The sequence below is a fragment of the Manacus candei genome, unplaced genomic scaffold, assembly GCF_025592945.1.
Source record: "Manacus candei isolate 608988 ecotype Guabito, Panama unplaced genomic scaffold, ASM2559294v1 h1tg000046l, whole genome shotgun sequence".
NCBI lineage: Eukaryota > Metazoa > Chordata > Aves > Passeriformes > Pipridae > Manacus > Manacus candei.
The window spans coordinates 8,826,345-8,848,414 of NW_026138094.1; the positions used below are offsets into that span (position 1 = coordinate 8,826,345).

Below are 22,070 nucleotides of genomic sequence, written 5' to 3' on the forward strand. Positions count from 1 at the left end.
TTCCAGAGGTGTGTTTTAATGAGTGACTCGCCTTCCAAAAAGGGGCCGGCAGAGGGGAAGGACGGCAGATTCTCCACACAAATTCAATAGCTGGTAGGTTGCCATGGGCTAAAGCATTTCTTTGCACACATGAAGGGAAGGGACTCCAGAGCACTAACTCCCATGAGTTATAGCTCTACCCTTCAAGAGCGGAATAAATGCTTTATCCCATTGCAGCCTGCGATGTATTCTACATAGATGGATTGATTTCCCCTATTGTTCTTAATAAATCCTGGCGCATGAAGAAACTCGCTGCACAGCCATTTTTCCTGCCTTGTTCTACCTTGCAGAAGTAATAAGGGTCAGATGTGACTGCAGTGGGAAGCAAAGGCCATACACAAGGCAGTGCTTTGCTGGAAGCAGTGGGTGTGCTTGCAGGGGTTTGGTGGGTGCAGGCAAGCAGCTCCTTTTTCTTGGTTTATTCCCCCTTTCAGTCGAAGCTGAGGAAAAGGAGAACCATGGCTGGGTACCGCAGCATCAGCGTGGCTCTGAGAGGAGCAGCCACTCTACAAGCTGAGCCTGCACAAGTCTCCCAGATCTGCACAGGGAAAGGCAAGTCTCTGGCCCTCTCTGACTGGAGGTCTCAATTGTGAAAGATAAATACATTGTCTCATAAATACAGGGCTGAGTCCTGCACCACCACAGAGCTTTCCTGAGTACACCCAGCTCTCTGTCGTGCCCTGTCCATCAGACGTGACCCTGCCCATGCCACAGTTGAGAGGAGCCCACACCACCAGCATGGGGTCTCCTCTGTTTTTTTGTTTGTTTGTTCTTTTAAATCGAAATACCAAACCAACCCCCTCTCAATGACTTCCGGCTGCACAACCCAGACCTCCAGGTTGTTGTTGAAAGGCTCCCTCCCTACTGCCTTTTCTCCTCACCAGGTTGACACCCATCCTCTCTCCCTGCTCCAGGAGGGTGTTTGCTGGCCACAGCTTCACTGGTGCCCAGCAAGGAGGCACTGCTGGGCTCCAAAAAGCAGGTGGCTCTGCATGATCCTTCCTTGGCCACCCGCCTTCAGCTCCATCCAGGCTCCCTGGATTATTGCTGCTGGTCCTCTCTAGCAGCAGCTAACAACTGGCCCTGTTTCAAAACCTGGCTGGGAATTTGGCTGTGGGAGGGAGGGAGGGATCAGGTAAAAGAGCTGGTCTCCCATGCACGAGTTGGACTTGATCCTTCAGCAAGACTTCCAGGGACTCACCTCTCCTTGCTCAGGTGGAGACGTCCCAGCCCTTCCCACGGCATCCCACTCCACGAACTCTCAGTCATGTCTGATTAAGGAAAAGAGAATTTGTCTCAATTAGAAAGAGGTTCCCATATGCATGGACGGATGTCAAGTAATTACCACATGTCACTCACGGCTGGAAAAGAGACCTTAAATTTGGGACCATGCAAACTCACACACACAATTGCAAGTGAGTTACGGACCTTGGCATGCTCCAGAGCGTACCTTGTGCAGATGCTTTCAAGCCCATCCCTCGGCTGAAATACACCCAGCCACGTAAAATACAGCCAGACACGACCCCATTCTCTAATAAGGAAATAAAGCCGAGCGGACCTGCGTTGCCAGAGCCCAGAGAGCAACACTGTCTCTTTAATTTTCTCCCTGGCTATCTCATCCTTTGCACAAACTCTTTCCTCCCCGTGGCTTCTTCCAGCCTGGTGGGCAAAGTGGGAAAACATCATTAGGGAGGAAAAATAATTTAGTTTGTTAATCAGTATCCAGTGGTGGGAAACAAGAAAGACAGAGAGCTGGGCTGGCGGTTAGGGCTTAGGAAGGGCCAGCACAAAGCCCACCATTCATGACATCTGGGGCTGGGATTCTCATTGAATTAAACAGACACAAAGAGCAGAGGCATTTCATGCTCTCTTCACAAGAATTATCATATCTCCCTGGCACTAGGAAACCTTCAGCACGGGAGAGGGGGAGAGAGAGAGAGAGAGGGGAAAGCGGGCAGGCTGGGTAGAAATATGGGGCAGGGTAGAAGAGGCTTTGTTCCAGGGTTGGATTTATGGATGGGATGCGGCACGTTGCTTTGCGGGGAGAGACAAGGCCCTGGCGCGCTGGGTCTAATAAGAATCAGCAAATGTGAAACAGGGGGCCCCTGTGTACCATGAAGCAGGGAAACCCGCGTTTGACAAGCCAACAGAATAACCGCTCGCGTCTCAAGGCTGTGGAAGGATGCTGACGTTCCTACGAGATGTGTCGTCTTGTGTGTGTGTCAGCGAGGAGGGGGAGAAGGGGAGCGGCGAGGAGTATAAACAAGAGACCAGGCAGCACCGTTCAGTCATGAAAATTAATTAGCTGATGTGCAAACCATGGCTGCCTCTTCCCACTGCCCTGCAAGCATTCCCCATAAAGCTATGGTGTGTGCAGAGCCTGTGACTGGGAATGACAGGGGCAGATTAGGCAGCTCCTTGAGACACAAGCCTGGCAGCAAGAAACCCACAGCCCGTGCAAAAGAGGTGAGGAGGGGATGATTAGGGTCCCTGGGGAAGGGGCAGAGCCCAGGGACCAGAAGAAAGAGAAACAGGAGAGACTGGGCACCAAGCTGAGACCAGGAATCACATTGCTGCAGCAGCATAAATTGGGCTGGATCTCAAAAAACAGCCATTAACAGGGTCTGGTGGACAGCAAAATCATTTAGAGTTTAGACCACAAGCTCTCTGGGGCAGGACCTGTCATCTCCTGCAGGCTCACACCACAGAAGCCTGTCCTACTTAGTCTCTGGGCATTACCAGAGGATCTGCTTTAAATACTAATTACTCCATGATCAAGACCTGTGAGCTGCTGGGAGCCTCACTACAGCATTACCTGTGGGAAGAGGGGACAGATCTCTGACCTCATGTCCCCAGGGTAATTTGACCCCGTGCACTGGTGCCACAAGCAAATATTACTACCTACTGATGAAGATGAGAAACTCCTGACCAACTTCACATGTCCCATCCCCAAGATTTCAAATCCTACTATAATATGGTGCTTATTCTTTGCCTGGAACAACTGCAGGAGAATGAGGGTGCACAGAAAAATGAGGGAATGAAAGAGATGCAGAAAGTGATTGGTAGAGAAAAAATAAAGAGAGAAGCCTCTTTGACATGGGATGCGCACAGTGAACATGGAACCTGCTGGAAACAAAGGGATGCAAGGAGAGAGGAGAGACTGGGATGGGCATCTCGGCAGACATGTAGGTAAAAGTTGAAAAGGAAGCACTAATTAGCACCCAGACCATCACTTTCCATTAATAGCTTGTCACCATTTCCTTGATGTTGCTGAGAGCAGGGAAGTTGGTATGTGTGATGCTTACCTGTCTCTATCTCATTAACAGAAGTGAGGGTGAGAACAGATGTTTATTGCCTGCATCCAGATAGACAGGCCCTTTGCTGAACTGAGAGGCAGGAGAAAGGGGGAAAGTTATGAAAGAGATGCTCAGGGAACACAAGCCAAACCCAAATGATGGAAACCCAAATGTAGGACACTTAGATACCCGTGCTGATCCAGACACAGCCCCAGGCAGGTATCAGGTTCCAGGAATCCACAAGGCAAAACTGCCAGGTCAAGTAATTATAACCCAGGGCAAATACATTGCTGGCCAGGGGAGAATGCTCTGGTATCAGCACAAGTATGTGCAAAGGGCTGTGACTGCATTACACCCAGGAAAGTAAAACAAAAGGCTGATTACTTCCCAGATGGATTTGCTTGGGGTGCCCACTCCACTATAAAACAGACAGCCAGCATCTTATTGAGAGTTGGAATGGAGATACTCACCAGTAAACAAAGAAAAAAAAAAAACAACAAAAAAAAGTGCTATTTCAAGCAAAGATAAATGTGCATTGCATATAATCACCTTTGGAGTAATTCTTCCAGCAGTTAAAAATGAGATTATCCCTCCTATGTAAAACACAAAGGCCTCTCCTTTCCCTCCAACATGTGGAACAGCTCCTGACAGCAACATGGGAAAGAGGGAGTGTGCAGGGCAAGGCAAGGCAAGGACGCCAATCAGCAAGTATCTGTGAGCTGGTAGCACACATCTGCTGGTGCGGTGACGGGAGTGAGTATGGGGGTGCACATTCCTAGGGACACCCTCGCTCTCACAAGCACATGAATTCACAACGCAAGCCAAAGGTTCCTCCAGAGCAGGAGCCCAAACCTCCCTAGGAGAGAACGAGGCAAAACCAAAGGCAAAGAAAACATCAAGGCTGGGACTGAAGGAACAAAGGCTTCCCCCTCTCAGCTTGGAGACATCTTCTTGGCCATTTAGCTCAGATCAAGTGTAGGTTCTGTTGACTCCCTCATCTATTCAAACAAGCACTTTCAATAGTCTGATAGGTCTTTTCTGCTCTAAGGCTTCTCTACCCCTGTATTTGACGTGCCTGGCCAACGCAGATAATGCCACATGCAGAAATACTGCCCTGAAGAGCCCTTGCTTAGATTGTGTGGTCAAGCACTTCGAAGTTAGGAAGTGCCCAATTTATGGCTGCCCATGCAACCTTAATTCCACCTCGCTGTGCAGCCACTCTGGACAGGAAAAGAGGGAGGGAGCTAAAAATAGGCTGTGACCGTGTTGTCAGCCTCGTAAGGGCACGGGCAGGGAGAGGCTGAATTAACGTCTCGTGGTCAAAATGAAATCGGGTACCCCCTGACTTGCCAGCGCCTGCCTTGGTGCCTTCAACCATGTACATTTTTAATATACAGAAATCACGTGCATTCTAAACATACAGAAAAATGCATTATTTATAGCTAATAAATAATAGATTGTTTATATAAGTAAAAAGAAAAACAATTGTAGGCAAGTGTAACAAATTCCCCTTCCTCCACCCCGCACCCATCCCTGCTTCATCCTGTGCGGGCAGAACGATTTCAAGCCCCAAGCCTCGGCACAGATTTCTGCCACTATGAAATACAGGACTAATGTTATCTGGCAGCGGCAGAAGGCTGCTCTCCTGGGGCCGGCAGGAAAGGGGACCGCTGAGGCTGGCAGTGCCCAGGCCAACACACCCACACCCCCTACACTTTTTCCTCCTGGCTCCAGGACCCAGAGGAGTTTGCTCCCAGGAGGTGGGGCCATGCTAGAAGGATATGAGCTAAAGGTGGAAGAGGGTGATGGAGCTGGCTGTAAACATCCTCCCACCTTCCCTGGCTGGTCCAGAGCTCTTCAATAAAGTGGTGGGAGTCCATGGCTTCACCCTGCTCCTGATCTGTTATTATTATTCCAGGGAAACAATAAATTTTAATTTCCCCCCACCACCACCTCAAGAGGCAACCAAAGTGAAATCGCAATTCTGACCAATTCATAATTCAGCTAAACCTGAAAGGAATTTAAGAGACAAAGAATAGGCATTTCTCTAGCCAAAGCGCTTCCCCCGGACAAATTTCAAGGGCCCGCAGCAAACAATGGGAGTGTCAGAGGTGCTCAAAAAGAAAAAAAAAGTTCAAGAATCTTTACAATAAAAACTGTTAGGCAACACAGAGGTCAGAGCCAGCTCCTCCTATAATAAATAGCACGACTACTCTACATTAACTATAGGAGACATTTTAATGCAGTGCCTCAGCTTCGTGCTAATTACACTTTTTCGCCATATTTTGAACCTAAGAAAAAAATGTCATCAGTTAATTATAACAGATGAGGGAGTGTGAAGACTTCCTCAATAAATAATGCCTTGATATCTCATATCCAACAAGCTGCGTGCTCTGCTCTGAAGGTGCCCAGAAATATGTCCTCTCAGGAAATATATCAAGAACTGATGGTCCCATAAGCTGGCTTTGTTTCCAAGCCTTGATTTTCAGCCTAATAATTAAGTGATTTTTATGGATTGAGGAGAGTAAAGGTCGTGGGACTGCTGGAATGGTGCCAGAGAGAGTCAATGTTTAAAAATAAATAAATTCCTAAATCAAAATGAGATACAAGAGACCTCAACAAATTCCCCCCATGGCTGCACAGGCGAGTACACAGAAGCAACTTGGTTTCTGGACGCAGGTCCCATCCTTCCTTCATTCCTGCCATCTCCACAGGAGTCTGGCATCCATTGAAAAAGCCTGGTTTTAATGAAACCAGGCCACCACTGCCAGAGTGCCAGAGGTGGGAGCCAGCCACCGCCACCCACCTGCCCTGAGGAGGAGGGACACAGTCCCCCTGCTGCCATGCTCCCCTGGGCACTGCCCCCCGCTGCACCCAGCCCTGCCGAGCCTGGTGGGCGTCTGGATCCTTACAGAGGTTCCTCAACTAAACCACATTTCTTTCAGCTCCCTTCTCCACCCAGCACCCCTCACTTCCCCCTCTGAAGAGCTGGGATTTGGCGTGGGAAAGATGTCTTTGGGCTTTTCACAAATCCAGTATCCCCTTGAACCAAAACCAATTAGCCTGGCCCAAGGTCCTGCCATTGAAGGACTGTCCCTTCTTTTCAAACCCCCGCGGGCTCAATTGCTCTAAGGAGCCTGGATGTGAATGAGCAAAGCCCGCTTAAAGTGGTACTTAAGGCCAGACCAGGGTGAAGGAAAAGAGAAAGCCTCTATAGGAACAGCAAACTGAGTTTCCAAGAGACAGCTAACTGCCAGAGATTGTGTTCTTTTGCTCCCCCATTTTCTTTTTTTTACCTCCACTCCTCAGCTTTCGAGGCAAACGCTCCTAACCAAACCTGAGCCCCTGAATAAATATCAGAAAACAGGAAAGCCAGAGCCTTGTCCTGACTCTTTGCAGATCCTGGGAGCATGGCTGTGGGCAGTGTGATGGCTCAGCTTCATGAGCAAGCTCTGGTTCCAAACACGTGCACCCAGAGGGACAGAGGGATGGTGAAAAGCTCGAGATAGTGTTTTTCCAGCCTGGCTCTTGGCAAACACCTTCCTGAGGTGACTAGGCTTGTAGGCACGGAAATCCCTGACCTAGCCAGGGCGACGCCCAGTACCATGTGGCGGGGAAGCCAGGTGGGCAGCCACGGGTCCATCTTATGCTCGTGGCCCCCAGAGACACCCAGAGAAAACTGAGGGTCTGTGATGTGGGAGCATTGGTGACAGGAGTGACACGGGGTACCCACCCCACGAACGGCACACGTGCACTGCCACGTGCCAGGCACCAGCCCTCAGTGCTTGCACCTGCACAGATGCCAAATTAGCACCTTCCCTCCACGCAGAAATGAGAAGGTGTGTTTCCAGCACGCAGCCAGAATGCCTCCTTGGTGCATGAGCAGCACCCATCCGCAGCCACAGGTTGGATGTGCCATCCAAGGCCCTGGACTCTGCCCTTCCTCAGGTGGCACGGACAAAGCCAGGGTAGAGCAGCAGGTAAAGGGAGGCACTGTCCACCTGCATCAAGGGTGCAGAGAGGGGATGGGAGCCAAGAGAGACAAAAGAAATGGCTGAGCCCAGCCCCAAGCATCGAACACACCATTGCCAGGCAATTCCACAAAAATGCCCATTGATGGGATTTCATCCATAACCAAGCGGGAGGGTTTGCATGGCCTGGCTTCCAAGGCAGCTTCTTCGAATAGCAGGGATGTAATATCCCATTCTCCATCTGCCCCTGAGCCCAGGCGAGTTTGGCTTACCCAGGTATCTGGTACAAACCCCCTTCACCTCATCCCTTGAGCCAAACGCGCTGCATGGTGGCCGAGTCTTAGGAAAAGATCGGAAATCGTGAGTTGGAGCACTCAATGCCACAGAGATCATTTCCCCAAGGTGAAACCCACAAATTATATTTTCCATTTATCCCCCAATGGCACACACCGATTCTTCTGTTTCTGTCTCCCTCTGCCCATCCCCACCTCAGCCTGAAGAACAAAGACATCACGGCCCAGCTTCAGGAACCTCACCCACATTTGGCCTACGCTGCATCCCATTGCTCCACCAGGAGAGTCCCACTGAGAAGAGAAAGAGCTGGGAATGCTAGGACATTGTGGGCTCTCCTCTCAGCACAGCCCAAAGAGACACCTTCCCTTTGGGGTTTTGGCTACGCAGGGGAAAAGACCCATCCAAAGCCAACAGCTACACATATAGGGCAAAAGGCTAAGCCACAAAGGGAACCATGTGTAGCCAAAATCCATCCCTGGCCCAAGGACGGACCCTTATGGACCTTTCTTCCACCATAGCACTTAAAAAAAAAAAAAAAAAAGACAGAAAGCAGAGACCTGTCAGTGGGCTGCCAGGGACTCTTTAAATGCAGCGGGTATGTCACAAGTAGGGATTTGCTGGGGGGCTTTATCTGCCTCCTCGCCCTCCACCCTCCCCATGAGCTGGGGATTCTCATGCCACTGTCCCCCATCACTCACTGCCACCTCCTTCATTAACTGAGGGGGTGCCACCTCCACATCTCCTCCAAACACCCGCAGGTTCACGTCAACAATGGGGGCAAAAGCGAAGAATTTAAGCACCAGAAAAAATTCAACTGCAATTTCTCTCTCCCGGACACTAAAGGCCAAATCGCTCGGTCCCTGTCTCAATCCCCTTTGGGGACACTGCTCTGGGCTTAGTGAATCAAGTCCACAGCCTGAAAAAATATCTGAAAAATCAGCTCAGAACAGGCAATTTTGGGGAGAAAAAAAATATAGTAGAAGTCAAGGGTGGTTTCTGACTACCTGATTAAAGAGCAAGGTGAAAAAACTTGCATTGATCCTTTGTAAGAGTTCTCATGTAGACACGGATTGCCACACTTGCATTTTATTTCATGAAATTATATATATATATATGTATTTATATACACACACACAAAGACATTTATTATATGTGTGTATATTTTTTTTTCCTCAGATCCTCTTTTTATATTTTCACCTTTTGCAATTACAAAAGCCAAGGACAGAAATACCTCCTGGGTTCTGCCAGTGCAGAAACACTCCCACCAAACAGATTTTCTCTAACACGCTGGTTGAATGATTCCTCCTGAATTATATTCATTAGGAATTTGAATGTTTCTTTCCTCCATCCCCCATCAAATCATTACTCCGGAATAAATGCATTCATCAACCACCTTGCTCAGTTCCCTCCTGCTTTGTTCAGTCTAGTTTTAAAGCATCTCCACTGAAACCGCTTGCACCTGACTCGATGCTGGCGTAGGAAAGGGGGAAAAAAATAAATAGGAGAAGAATTGAGCACCACTCACAATATTGTGAAAATAATTGGAAAATTATTTCTTAAAAATAACCAACATAATAAAGGAGGGAAAGGACTACATTCCCTCCTCCCCACCTCCAATCTCTTCCACAATTTCTGGGATTGCATCGAGTATACATATTCCAGATGGGCTGGAGAGAAGGAGGATGGTTCTTAATGACACGTCTTTCGCTGCCTTTGGAATGAATGATTCATTCGGATCTTCCCGAGACTCGGTGCCACAGTTGAGTTACATTTCTAGAAAATCCGTATCTTTAATTCTGGCGCTGCGTGTGGGACCCAGCAAATCATGGAATTACTGCTGTAACTTCGGATTAGTAACGCTTTCTAAATGATAGTCTAATTCCAGGCCTTCATGCTTTTCAGCGTTCACACTCACACAGCCTTTTCCCTGGGAGGCTTCCTGCGGAATTAGTGCTGGCGTCTTCGTCTTTCTCTGCCCTTTTTAATTTCTCCAATGACTTCTCATTAGAATATATAATAACAGCTCCTCAGAACTTTTCTTTCTCCCGGTATAGCCAAATTCAGGCTGAGATCCTTTTTCCTTACTGTGGTTATGGCGGTGCTTTGCTGGCCCTGGAAGGGTGCACAGGCATATTTAGCTTTGCGGGCCTACGTGGCATCTGACGCCATTACCCCGTGCAAGTGAAGGTGGAAAACCTGCCTCCGAGGTGCGGGGGGGCTCCCACCTCTCGCCGTCCCTGCACGCCGGTGGGCACGGGTGGCTCGGCCCTGCTGTGCTACCTTCTCCCTCGGCAAGGGATGCCCACTGCGGAGAAAAGGATGGGGCAGGGTACCCGCGCTCCACCTCGCCGAGCAGCGGGAGCGCGGCAGCACCTTCCCAAGCCCTCCCCAGTCTCCCGCAGCATCTCCTGGGGGGCAGAGAGCCAGCAAACAGCCCACTGGTAACCGCAGCCACGGGAAGATTTTTCTCTGCAGCCTTCCCGGAGCTGTCACGGCCCGCGAGGGTTGGCGGCAGCGCGGGGATCATCCCTGCGGGATGCGAACTGCCAGAGCCGGGCCAGGGGCTGGTGGTGATGCCTCCTGGCCTGCCCCAGGGTGCCGGGGGGCCCCGGGGGACCCCGACCCCGGCCAGGGGCGCTCGCCCCACGCCAGCTGGGAAAACGTGCCGGGGAGGCTCGGCAGAGAGCGCGGTGCTTTCTGTCGCCATGGGAACGGAATGCAGATGTGCCAATTGCTTTTCTTTTCTTTTCTTTTTCCCTCCCCCCCCCTTTTTTTTATTATTATTATTTGCCAGACATTGTAATACACATTATGTTTCAACTTCTGGGGCTCTCAGCGAAGGTGAGGGAGGCTTTGTCCCTTGCCAAGCGCTGGGCTCCCAAAGAAGCCCCTGGGCCGGGCGGCTGCACGCCGGAGGAGTGCACCCAGCAGCGGGACCCCTTCTCTGGGCATATCCCTGCAGCTACGGACAAAAGCAACAGCCACTGCGCAAGAAAAGTGGTCACATTATCACTAACTTGACCTTCCAAAGGGAGGCCAGGATCAAATCCAAAGCCGAAAAAAAAAAGAGAAGGAGAGAGAGAAGGGTAAATACCCAAAAGCTGCGGGTTTTCGAGGTCTGACCTGTAGGCTGGGATAGGGGGAGGATTTTTTGGGGGAGGGCGCTCGCTCTCTCTCCATCCTCCCAGAGCCGCAACACCCCGCAGCCGAGGAGTGAATTTCGAGGTGCGTTTAACCGACAGTTAAACCCCAGGTTTCTTTGGCAATGGAAGAATTGGCGCAGGGTTCGTCCCCCTGTCCCCGTCCCTCCCGCCTGCTGCCGCGGAGCCCCGGGCTGCCCGGAGCGGCCCGACGGGAAGGTCGCGGAGCCGCAGCCCTTACCTGGAGCCCCAAGGCTGCGAGTCGGGCCGTCTCTGCACCGCCGGTCCTGGTGCGGCCGCTTCCCCCGGGCGAGTAGGTCTGGAAGTCATTTCTACTTTCGGTTATCTAGCTTTATGATGGCTCCACAACACTCATACAGCTAGATAACCAAAGACAGAAACATCCCTCCGTCGGGGATGCCGGCCATCTGTCCGTCCGTCCGTCCGTCCGCTCCAGGATGCGGGCACGGCCGGGGCAGGGCGGCCGGGAGCTGCCACCGGGAACCACACACACATTAAAATAAAAAAAAAAAAAAAAAAAAAAAGAGAGAGAGAAAGAGAGAGAGAGAAAGATAAATACGAAGCGGAGAGAACGAGAAGCGGGGCAGAGCCACGGGGGCTCAGAGCCGAACCGCGCCGTACCGAGACAGGTCGGGCTGCGCTGAGCGGAGCCGAGCCAAGCGGAGCCAGGCAGGGTAAGGCAAAGCAAGGCAGGGCAGGGCAGGGCAGGGTCGCGGGGGCCGATCCGAGCCCGTCGGTGCCCATCCCGCCGGCCCGGCCCGGCGAGCGCCACTCGCGCTCCCGCCCCGCTGCCCAACTTCTACTCCCCTCGCATGGTAATCGCCCCCTTTGGGAAGTGACGTCACGCCGCGCCCAGCCAATCCCCGGGCCCTCATTTAAATCAGCGCCCCCTTTCCCGCGCTTTCCAGGACGGGATGGGCTTTCCAGCGGCTCGGGGTGGGATGGGATGGGACGGGGCGGGCTCGGCACCGCTCGGCACGACACGGCACCGGGCGGGACCGGCCGCTCTCCTCCCGCCCGGCCTCTGCCGGGGGCTGCGCCGAGGGTCGCTCTGCACCCCCCGCCTCCTCCCGCCCCTCCGTGCCCCCGCAGCAGCTCCGCAGGGCCGGCAGCGGAGCGGGAGAGGCGGGCAGCACCCACCCCTGCATGGCCCTGCACCGCAACTAACTTCCCTCTCCCTATCCTAGGCACTCCCCTCTCTCTCTTTCCTCTGTCTCCCTTTCAGATCTCCCTCTCCCTTTCCCCTCTCTCTCTTTTTCTTCTCCCCTTCCCCTCTCCCATTTGCGCTCTCTCTTTCCCTGGCCTTTCCTTTCTCCCCACCTTTTCTCTTTCCATCCATTTTCTTTTCCTATTCCCGACCCCTTTACTTCTCCCTTTTCCCATTTTTCCCTCTCCCCGCCATGGTCCCCCCTCCTCTGCCCGCACGTTCAGCGCACCTCCCTCACACCTTCTCCTCCCCAAACAATGCCCTCCCCGTCCGGTCTCCGCACCTGGGGGCAGCCCGAAGGGCCCCTTTTCGCGCAGCCAAACGCGGGGCCCGCCCGTCCCGAGACGTGTCCCGGGGGCTGGGGACGCACCCGCGATCCCCCACCGATCTTCTCTGCTCCTCGTTTCCCCTCCGTTTTAATTATTTCCCCTCCACGGTCTGCTATTTCCCGCACAGATTCATAGCGCGATACGCGTGTAGCGGCGAATTTGGCACGTACAAATAATAACAGCATCAATAATCAGACTAAAATGCCAGGAGGTAAATATGATTATCTGGGGTGCTTAACTGACCTACTCCTCATTAAAAAAAAAAAAAAAAAAAAAAAATTGCAACCATCGCTGCTTCTGAACATCGCCTTCCTTTAAATCCCAGACGAGAGTAAAATGTGACCTGCTACAAAACGAGGGATCCGCGAAACGAAGCGATCGCGGCGGGAGCAGCCGCGGCAGAGCGCTGCCTGCCGGTCCCGCCGGCTCCCGGCGAGCTCTGCTCGGGTTATTTATTTCTGCCTCTCTTCGCCCTCCCCCTCCCCGCCATCCCCTTAAAAAAAAAAAAAATTAAAAATTAAATAAATAAAATCTACTATCTCAATCAGGCTAAAAGCTAAAGGACGAGGGCTGCCAGCCCTTCGCGAGCCGGTGTTGCTCCCGGCGCCCAGGCGAGCCCGGCCGCCCCTGCCCGGCTCCCGGGAACTGCAGGTTCCCTCCTGCCTCCTGCCTAACGAGAAACGGGCTCGGGGGTGCTCCGGCCGCCCCCACGGGGCTGGGGAAGGTGGGGAGAAATATTTTCTCCGTTCCCAACCCTTCACTGCCTTCCCCGCGGCCCGGAGGCGCTCGGGAGGGGGTTTGGCCGCGGTTTATTTTAATCTGCCCCGGAGACAGGGGGGAAAAAATTGCCACGAATCGGATCTGCTTAATTTTCGGGCCTTGGGTTTTCTCTTAATTTATGGGTTTCGCTGTTAGGGTGGTCGCTGTCGGTGTGCTCGCGGCTGGGGCGGGGGAAGGCGCTCATCCACCCCACCACCTCCGAGGGCGGCCCGGGGGCGCAGGGACGGTACGAGCGGGCACGGGGCCCAGGGGCCGGCCTCGGTTTCCCCCCATGGAGGAGGCCCCCGTACTCACCGCGGTGGCGGGGAGCAGTTTGGGGCGCCGCCGGCAGCTTCTCCCGCTCCCGGGGCCGTTCTGGCTGCGATGAGGCCCCTCTCCAGCCCCGCCGCCCCTGCGGCAGCGGCGAGGGGGCCCGGGAGGGCAGAGCCAGCCCTGCTAAGCCGCAGCTCTGCCCGGCTGCCGCCGTGCAAGGTCTCCCGCCCGCCGCGCCGAAACCCTGGGACGCCGTATCGCTCAGGCGAGGATGCTGCGGGTGAACCACCGCACCTCGCCGGGCTGCTCGGGGCTGGAGACGGGATCCCCTCTCTCTGCCGCTCAAAGGAGGTGATTTTCTTGGGAGAAATATATAGGATAATATTTTTTCCCTTATCCTTTCCGGCAATGCCTTGATCTGCTCGGAGCTCTCGCCTTGACCCTCTCCGTGCAGGAAGAGCCCCAGCACCTAGGAGAAAATACCTGGCACTCGGAGTATTTTGGTTCGTTTTAGGCTTCGGGTTCTGGGTTTGGGTTTTTTTGTTTGTTTGGGGGATTTTGTTTGTTTTTGTTGGGGGTTTTTTGTGGTTTTTTTGCTATTTTGTTGGGTTTAGGGTTCTTTTTGCGGAGGGGGAAGGAGAGGTTGGGACTCTTTTTTGGTACAGTTTTAGCAGGATGCCTACAAAATGGCTCCTTGGCACAGGGCAAAGCACTAGCGAGCATCTTGGGGAGGAATCAGCGAGGGCTGCCCGTGCTCCGGAGCTCCGGTGGCTGCAGCGGGCATCGACCGGAGCCAGTCCGCCTCCTGCCTCACCCGAGCCGCCCACCGGGGCCGCGGGACCGTCCTTCCTCTGCACGCACTCACGAGAGGAAACAACCCTCGCGGCCCGACGGGACGGGGAGGGGCGGCGGTGCCGGCGTGGCTCTGGCCATGGTGCTGCACCGGCCCCGGGGCCCCGCGGGCCTTCCGCGTCCACCCGCGGGCAGGACGGTCCCGCCGCCCGCTCCCTCCTCCCCTGACCCCGCGCCGGGCAAGGCAAGAGGCCCCGTCGGCCGCACCTCGGAAGAGCCCGGTCACCGGGCCGCCCCTGAATTATTTAACGTGATCGCCCAGTAAAGAGTCCGCTGCCTTCCCCTCTTCTACGTCCTGCACGTCTGACGTCACTTTTCTTTAATTAGGAGAAGTTATTTTTAGCCAACCTGGAGTAACCCCCCGCGCCTCGCCGCCTCGAGCTGCATCTTCTCCTAATTGTTTTTTGGGGTTGTGCTTCTTTTGTTTGTTTTTTTTCTTTTCTCCCCACCATCGGGGCTTGGCAAAGAAGCGGCAGCTCCCGACGGGCGTGAGGGAAACGCGTCGCTTTGCTTAGCAATTAAAAGCCGCCTCTGAGCAAGCCCCGGCGCCGAAAAGGCAAAGTGGCGGCGTCTCACCCCCGGCTGCTCTTTTCTCTCCGGCCGTCGGGGCCGAGGCCCAGGCGGGGACTGTCCCGGACCCTCCTCACTCGGCGGGGCGAGGTGCTGCGCGGCCGAGGGCCGGGGGTGGAGGCACGTCGAGGGGATCCGGCCAGGTACGGGCTCTCAGGCCACCTGCACTGCTATGATTCGGGTTTCCTTAAGGCTGAGGCCTAAAACGCGTTTCACTTCCAGGGTGATACGGGAAAAAAAAAAAGCAAAACAAAACACAAAAAACAAACAACAAACCCCAAGGAAATAATTATTCACGGGAAGGCAGGGAGCAGAAGGGAAGAATTAATGTGAGGAAAAAAAAATTAAAAAAGAAAAAAAGAAAACAAAAAAAAAGAAAGAAAGAAAATTAAAAAATAATAAGCAGGGATGAAATAAAATAAAATGTATTTTTTAAAAAAAGCAAAGAAAAGGGATACAGCAAATGAAAAATGAAATAAATCCTCCAGCATCAGAAGCTGTACACGAGTAGCGGTAGCCACGCTGCTGCTCCTCGGCGGTAAATCCAAGCAGGGGAGCGGGACGCCCCTGTGCCCCCCTCCTCCCCCCGAAAAACAGGCCCAGCAGCAGTACCCGCTGCATCGGGAGGAAGAACTTCCCCGGGAACCCGAGATTTCTCCCACGGCCTAAAGCCTGAATGCCCAGGGAGGCTCGGCCTCATAAAAGCGTTTTATACGATGCAGCTTCTCCGGCCGGCGAACGGAGAGATTTGGGGGCAACTCGGCAGCACCCCGGCAGTGCTCGGCCCGGGCTCCCCTCCGCCCCGTCGGGACTCAGCCCTCCCCGGGCCCTGCTGTCCAGCTCCAATGTCCCGGGCAGATGGGGAGAGGCTGCCGGAGCAAACGCGTCTCCGGCAGCAAAAGGTCCCCCGTGAAGGGTGAGCCCGGGCCACGGTGCGGCGCGGGGCGGTCTCGGTCCTGCGTGGTGCCGGCACCTGAAGGCGCCCAACTTTCCGGTGGGGACCGACCCAACTTCGTCTCCCCCCTCCCTTTCTCCCTGACTCCCTCCTCCCCCTCCGGCAGCTGGTGTGTCCCCCCCCGGAGCAAACGTCTCCCCTGGCGCCCTCCCGCCTCCCCGGGGCCGCCCCGCCGAAGCGGCGATGCCCGGCCGCGACACTCACTCTGCTGCCGTGCGGAGGGCAGGACGGCGGTTCCCGGGCGAAGCGGGCGGCGGGGCCATTCCCCTCCCCGGGGCGGGCGGAGGGGCGGGCAAGGCTGCTCCCGGCCGAGCGGTGTCCCCCGCAGCCCCCAGCCCCGGGCGCGGGTCGGCGGGGGTGGTGGAGGCGGCTCTGCCCGCGCTCCGTGTGTCTTCCCGGCTGCTGCCGGTGCCGGCTCTGGTCGCTGGCCGGGAGCTGCCGCCGCCGGCAGGCTCTGCCCGCACTGACGTCAGCCCGGCAGCCGCCTATTCACTCCAACCATGGCGGAGAGGAGGAGGAGGAGGGAGAGGGGGAGGGGAGGAGGCGGGGGGAGGGAGGGGGAGAGGAGGAGGACGGGAGGAAGGCGGCGGTGGCGGCGGGGGCTGGTGGCTGGCAGGCTCCGCCGAGCAGAAAGCGCAGCCCCTCCGCCTCACCCCTTAATTACCCGCCGAGGACGGGGCTGCCCGGGGGAGGGGGGTCGTGTACCCCCTCCCTACCCGCGGTGAGCCCCTCTGCCACCCACTCCCGCGGGGCTGCTGTGGCTTACCTGGCCGCCCCGCCGGGCACCCCACTGGCCCCGGCTCTGGGGTGCACTTCTCCGGAGAGAGAGCCAGGGCTGGGCTCCCCCCCGCAGCCCGACCCCCTCTCGGCGGTGCCCCCTTCCCTTGAGGAACAGCCCCCAGTCACGGCGGACAGGGAAAGGGCTGCGGCCGCCCCTGCCCTCCGCTGCCCCGGGCATCTCCCAGGGCCCCGCGGCCACCACCCCGGCCCCGCACCGCTGTCCAAATGCTGAACTGACCCGCGAGTGTCCGGCACGGCACGGCACGGCACAGCACGGCATGGTACGGCCCGCCTGTGGCCGTCGGGCAGAGCCAGGGCACGGGCTGTCTCCGGGCCGCAGCCCCTGCCCTGGAAAGGGGGTCCTTCCTGGAGTCTTTTCGGGCCCACCCGTGCCATGCCGTGCCAATGTTCTCCCCGACGGACAGGCCGAGCCCCGGAGCCCGGTTCTCCCCGACAGCAGCAGCGCAGCGGCCGCAGCGAGCTGGGACCGGGGCGAGGGCACGCAGGTACCGCCGGAGCGTCCCCACTCCGCTCCCCTCCGCCTCTGTCGTCCTCACCGCCTCTACAGAATCACACACACACTGCACCACCTGCAGCCTCTGCTATAAGGCGAAAAAAGCCCTCCCCCCAAAAACACAACCACCACCCCCCCAATCCCTCCTGGCACACCTTTACTTCGCTTCCGACCTCTCCTCCTCTTCCTTCCTGCGTTTAACCTGGCTCCTATTTTTTATCTCCGATTCACTCCACCGATGCCCCGGAGCGGCTCTGAGGAGTCTCTCGCCGCCCCGATGAATACACAGGGATCCCCAGACAGGTTTTCTATGTAGGAAAAAATAAACCGATCGAGCCCGAGAGATCTGCAACAGCCGAACATGCCGCCTCGCCTTTATATTCATGTATTTAAATTCCCCCGTTATTTTCCTTTTTGCATCTGCGAGTTGCCACGAAAGGAAATACAACCGCAAATGCCACCGCCAGCAGAAACTGTAGCTCGTTGCCAAATTCCGTCGTATTTTATTTTAAAAGCAATTAACACCATTAAAAAAAAAAAAAGAAAAAAAGAAAAAAAAAGGAAAAAGAGAGGGGGAAAAAAGCGCGTCTTCTCCTCTTCCAAGAGAGTGTAAGAAATCCTTTTGCTCACCCAGAGTCGAAAACCTAATGGCATTGTCGTTAAACACGAAAAGGAGAATATTAAGAAATTGCAACACTCCCTCCCGAGCTCTCCCCCCCCTCCCAGTTTATTTGCCCTAATAATTAATTCACAAGAGCTTAACTTCGGTGTAACCCCGGCGGTCTTTTCATTAAAAAATCCCCGCGTTTCCTATTGAATTAGCTCTGCTCCATTGTCGCTGAAATGAAGACGCCAAACCAACTTTTACCCTGAGCATTTTCTCACCAGCCCAAAGAAAAGTCTCTCTCCTTTTTCTTTTCTCCGATTTTTTCTTTCTTTCTCTCTCTCTCTCTTTTTTTTTTTTTTTTTTTTTTTTTTTTTTTTTTTTTTAATTCAAGCACCCAGGCGATGGACGTGTCCTGCAATTTAACTACTTTCAAATTCTTTGTTCGGGTCCCACCGGGGCTCTATTGTCACCCTATTGAGAGAGCTTATTGCCAAGTCAAGCCTGAGCGAATTGAGACACGCACGGGAGGAGCCCCGGGGGCTGGGAGCGGGCTCCGTGGGCTGCTCGGCCCGGGGGGACCCCGGCCCAGCCCCGAGGGAGCGGGCAGGGCGCTGGGCAGGGGCTGCCTGCAGCCCCCGGGCCGGGATAACCGGCACCAAGCTCCACAGAAACCACAGCCACCAAAGCAGCCCGGGCCCCGCAGAGCTCGGCCCGTTGGCTGGGACGGAGCATCCCCGGGGATGGGCATCCCCCGGGATCGGGCTCCTTTGAACCCTCAAAGCATCCCCCGCAGCAGCGCCTGGGCTGAGGTACCACCGCTGCGGGAGGGAGAGGGACTTACCTCGGATGCCTGTGGTGCCGCCAGCCTCCTTCCCTCGCTGGTTCTCCCTTGATCCCGAAAAGGACGGTCCTCCCCTATTCTCATCCCACCCTCGACCCCTCCACCTAGGAGCCGGCTCCCGCCCGTCTCCCGTCGCCCTCTTCGCCGCTCACTTTGGGAGCTCCGGGGCTCGCTGCCCGAGCAGGAAAAAAACGGGATATTGGGGGATGCTTTTCTTTTCCCTTTCGCTTCTCCCTCTCCCGATTTCCCCCCAGCCTGGAAAAGGGGGTGCGAGCTGGAATAGGGGGGTGCGAGCTGCACGGAAGGGTTATTTCAGGAGAAAAAAACTGAAAGAGCAGTGCTGGGCACGGATTCTCACGTAAGCCCGTACGTCACCTATAAAAATTGCCCGTTTCTCTCCCGTTTCTTGGCTCCGGGGGGGCAGCTGAGGTATCTCTGCCTGTGGAGGGAGGGGGTGAAACTCCGATAAAACCGGCACTCCGGTAAAAACGTCCTGCTCCAGCTGGGAGGGGAAGGCAGAGCCGGGGTTGCTGTAGGGCAGGGGCCGCTTCTTCGCATGCCCCTCTGTCCCGTGTTGATGTTTGACCGCCTCTTGTTCCCCCAAAACACCCACCTGGAGCCTTCCTCAACCTCTCGACGCCGGGGAGACATGGAGGTTTACGGGGTCCAACGCCGATCGCACGTGAGGGCCGCGGCGGGGCGGGGGGAACATTGCGGCCGTCACATCCCCCTCCCCGCCGCGGTCCTCCTGTTGTGACCGACGGCCTCTCTACCATGTCCCGGGGGAAGAGGAAGCCCTTGACCCCTGGCCCCGGGGGCAGCGGGGTTAAACAAAGTCCCACCGCCCCATTATCCGACCGACAGCATCGAGTTCCCGGCGGGGAGTGGGGTCTCCAAGAAGTGGGGGAGAAGTCGCATCTCCCACCTCCCGTCCCGACCCCGACGGGGCGCACCGGGACGGGGATGCTTCCCCGACAGACAGACAGAAAAACAAAAAGCCTAGGAAAGAAAAAAAAAAAAAAAGACTATACACACCACATTTCGACTTATGCATTGCAGCCATCTCTGCTGAAACGGTGGATTTTTGAGGTTATTTCGGGTTGTTTACAGCGGTGGTTTTTTTTAATACAGTGGTGCTATGCCTTTTCGAACCTCCTTCTCTGCTTGTACCCGGGTGAACCATAGGCAGCACTGGCCCGGTCCTGCCTGTGGACAATGCAGCGGAGCTCGTTGTCATCAACCCTCCCCAGGGCACTGCCGCGAGAAGCATTTCGAGGAGAATTAAATTTTTTTTATTTCCGCTTTGGAGAGAGGGGGAATTTTTGTGATGCAGCGGGCTTGGATTTTTTTTTAATTTAATTTTTCGCGACCACGATAAAAATAAGTAGATAAAAGACCCCAAATAAGAGAAATCGGTGTTAATATAATGCAACCGAAGGGAGAACAAGTGCATCGAGGTCCTTCCCCAGAGCTACCCTGTAGCCGGGGGTTCCCAAACACTTCCTCGCTTCGTCCCAGGGCAGCTCATGGCTTTTCCCTCCTGACCAGAGCACCCGCAGCATTGGAGCATCCCTCTTGCCGGCTCTGCACCCCGTGCGCCCCCAAACTCCTGCCGAAGGACCGGGAAACCTTAAGTTCCCGGTATGGAGGTGGCCGAGGACAGGCATCCCCTGCGGGGCCGGCTCCTGCCAGGCTCAGGCAGCGGGTACCTTCCGCTGCCAGGTGAAATAGGGTGAAGCACAACCCCCCATCGAATCTCAGGCTGGGGGCCAGCAGGTACTTTGGGGTGCGCCGGGGGGGCCGTGAAACGCATTCAAAGCCGCAGAACGCAGGATCTCGCTGTGCATGTGTGTATGCGTTTCTCACATTCCACACCGCGCCCATGCCCGCTCTGCCTTTGCAGAGAACGGGGTGCTGCAGCTCCTCACCCTCCATCTCCCCCAGTCCTGCACCCACAAGGAGAGGGTGGTGTGAAGCTGGAGCACTGGGGAGGAGCCGCACTCCGGGTTTGGAGTTCCGCAGGGGCCGGGAGGGGCGAAGGGGAGGTCACAGTGCCCGGTGCCCCTGCCCGGTGCCCCGTGGGGAGCGCGGAGCGGGACGGGACCGGAGCGGTGTCCGCGCCCCGACGGCCCCGCGGGGACCGGCCCGGCCCGGCCCGGGCGGCACCGGCGGGGCCGCAGCGCCACCTGGCGGCTCGGCACGGCCCGGCACGGCTCGGCTCGGTCTGGCCCGGCTCGGCACAGCGCCCGGCAATGCCAAGGCCGAGCTGCGCTCTGCCAGGAGCCACCTTCCCGGCCAGAACAGCTCCTGCGGGGCCCAGGGAGCCTGCACTCACCTGCTCTGACCTCGGCACCTCCTATTTCCCTTCCCTGGCAATCTGCACCCCTTTCCTTGCACCCTGAAATGCCTGCCCTGCACGCTGCATCCCATTCCCTGCACTTGTGGCCTTTTCCCCAATACCTGCATCCTGTCCCCTGTACCCTGCATCCATTCCCTACCTCTTACATCCCATTCCTTGCACCCTATATCTCATTCCTTGCAGCCTGCATCCCCTGTTCTGCACTCTGCATCCCATTCCCTGCACTTGTGGCCTTTTCTGTGAACCCTACATCCCATTCCTTGCATCCCACATCCCATTTCTTGCACCCTGCAATCCCTACCCTGCACCTGTGACCTTTTTCCCAACCCCTGCACCCTGCATCCATTCCCTACATCTTACATCCCATTCCTTGCAGCCTGTGGCCTTTTCCATGATTCTGGCATCCCATTCCCTGCACCCTAATCCCATTACCCGCACCTGTGGCCTTTCCCCTGAACTGTGCAACCCATACCCTGCATCCTAATCCCATTACCTGCACCTTTGGCCTTTCCCCTGAACTGTGCAACCCATACCCTGCATCCTATTCCTCACACTCCATTCTTTGCACCCTACATCCCATTCCCTGCACACTACATCCCCTTCCCCGTGCCATACATCCATTCCCTGCACCCTACAGCCCATTACCCCACAGCCAGTGCTCATCCTTGCCTCTCCAGAGACTGCTCCATCCCCAGCGGCCGAGATGTTCCCACGTACACCTCGTGCCCAGCTCTCACTTCTGGCTCCACAGACTCCGGTCCCCACGCTGTTCCCAACCCACCCGTGAGGCTCGGGGCTCCCAGGATGACAGGGACGAGGGCGGTGGGTGCTGATCCCATCACCCTGGGCGCGGGGCGGAGGAAATGGATGGAGCTCGTGTGTCCGCAGAACTCAGATGACAGAGTGCTCCCCTCCTACCCCTGCCGAGGGCTGATACCTGGGGCCGCCCTGCCCGACTCGTGGTCCCAGCAGCCGCTCCCCGCTTTTTCTGCGCTCCGGTTGAACACAGGAGCAAAACGCTGACCGGCGGGTGCAGCGACCCCAGTACCGGCGGCGCAGCAGCCGCGGGGCCACGGCACAGAATGAAGGAGCAAAAGAATCAGCACCAGTGCGGCGCTGCCTCACGACCGCGGCAGGACTCGAACCTGCAATCTTCTGATCCGAAGTCAGACGCCTTATCCATTAGGCCACGCGGCCGCCTCCACTCCCGCCTTCCCGCGTGCCCTACTCAAGGAATCCCGGGCGGGCCGGGCCGGGAGCGGG

At 55.9% G+C, this 22,070-nt stretch overlaps 1 long non-coding RNA gene and 1 other non-coding gene across 4 annotated transcripts in view; both read right to left on the bottom strand.

The window, feature by feature from the left end:
* The window catches only part of LOC127475135 (uncharacterized), a 43,609-nt gene extending 24,171 nt beyond the window's left edge, over positions 1 to 19,438 (bottom strand). The window contains exons 1-5 of one of the 3 annotated variants that reach the window (XR_007906102.1): positions 19,062 to 19,438; positions 18,449 to 18,950; positions 17,156 to 17,644; positions 10,982 to 11,231; positions 1,241 to 1,310 (exon numbers count right to left, since the gene is read on the bottom strand). This is a non-coding gene — a long non-coding RNA (uncharacterized LOC127475135). Of the gene's footprint in view, positions 1 to 1,240; positions 9,713 to 10,981; positions 11,232 to 17,155; positions 17,645 to 18,448 lie in introns of all 3 variants that reach the window. The other 2 variants (XR_007906100.1, XR_007906101.1) reach the window with 2 other exon arrangements.
* Positions 19,439 to 21,931: 2,493 nt separating this feature from the next.
* On the bottom strand, positions 21,932 to 22,004 carry TRNAR-UCG (transfer RNA arginine (anticodon UCG)). The gene has a single exon. It is a non-coding gene; the product is annotated as a tRNA-Arg (tRNA).
* Positions 22,005 to 22,070: the final 66 nt, after the last annotated feature.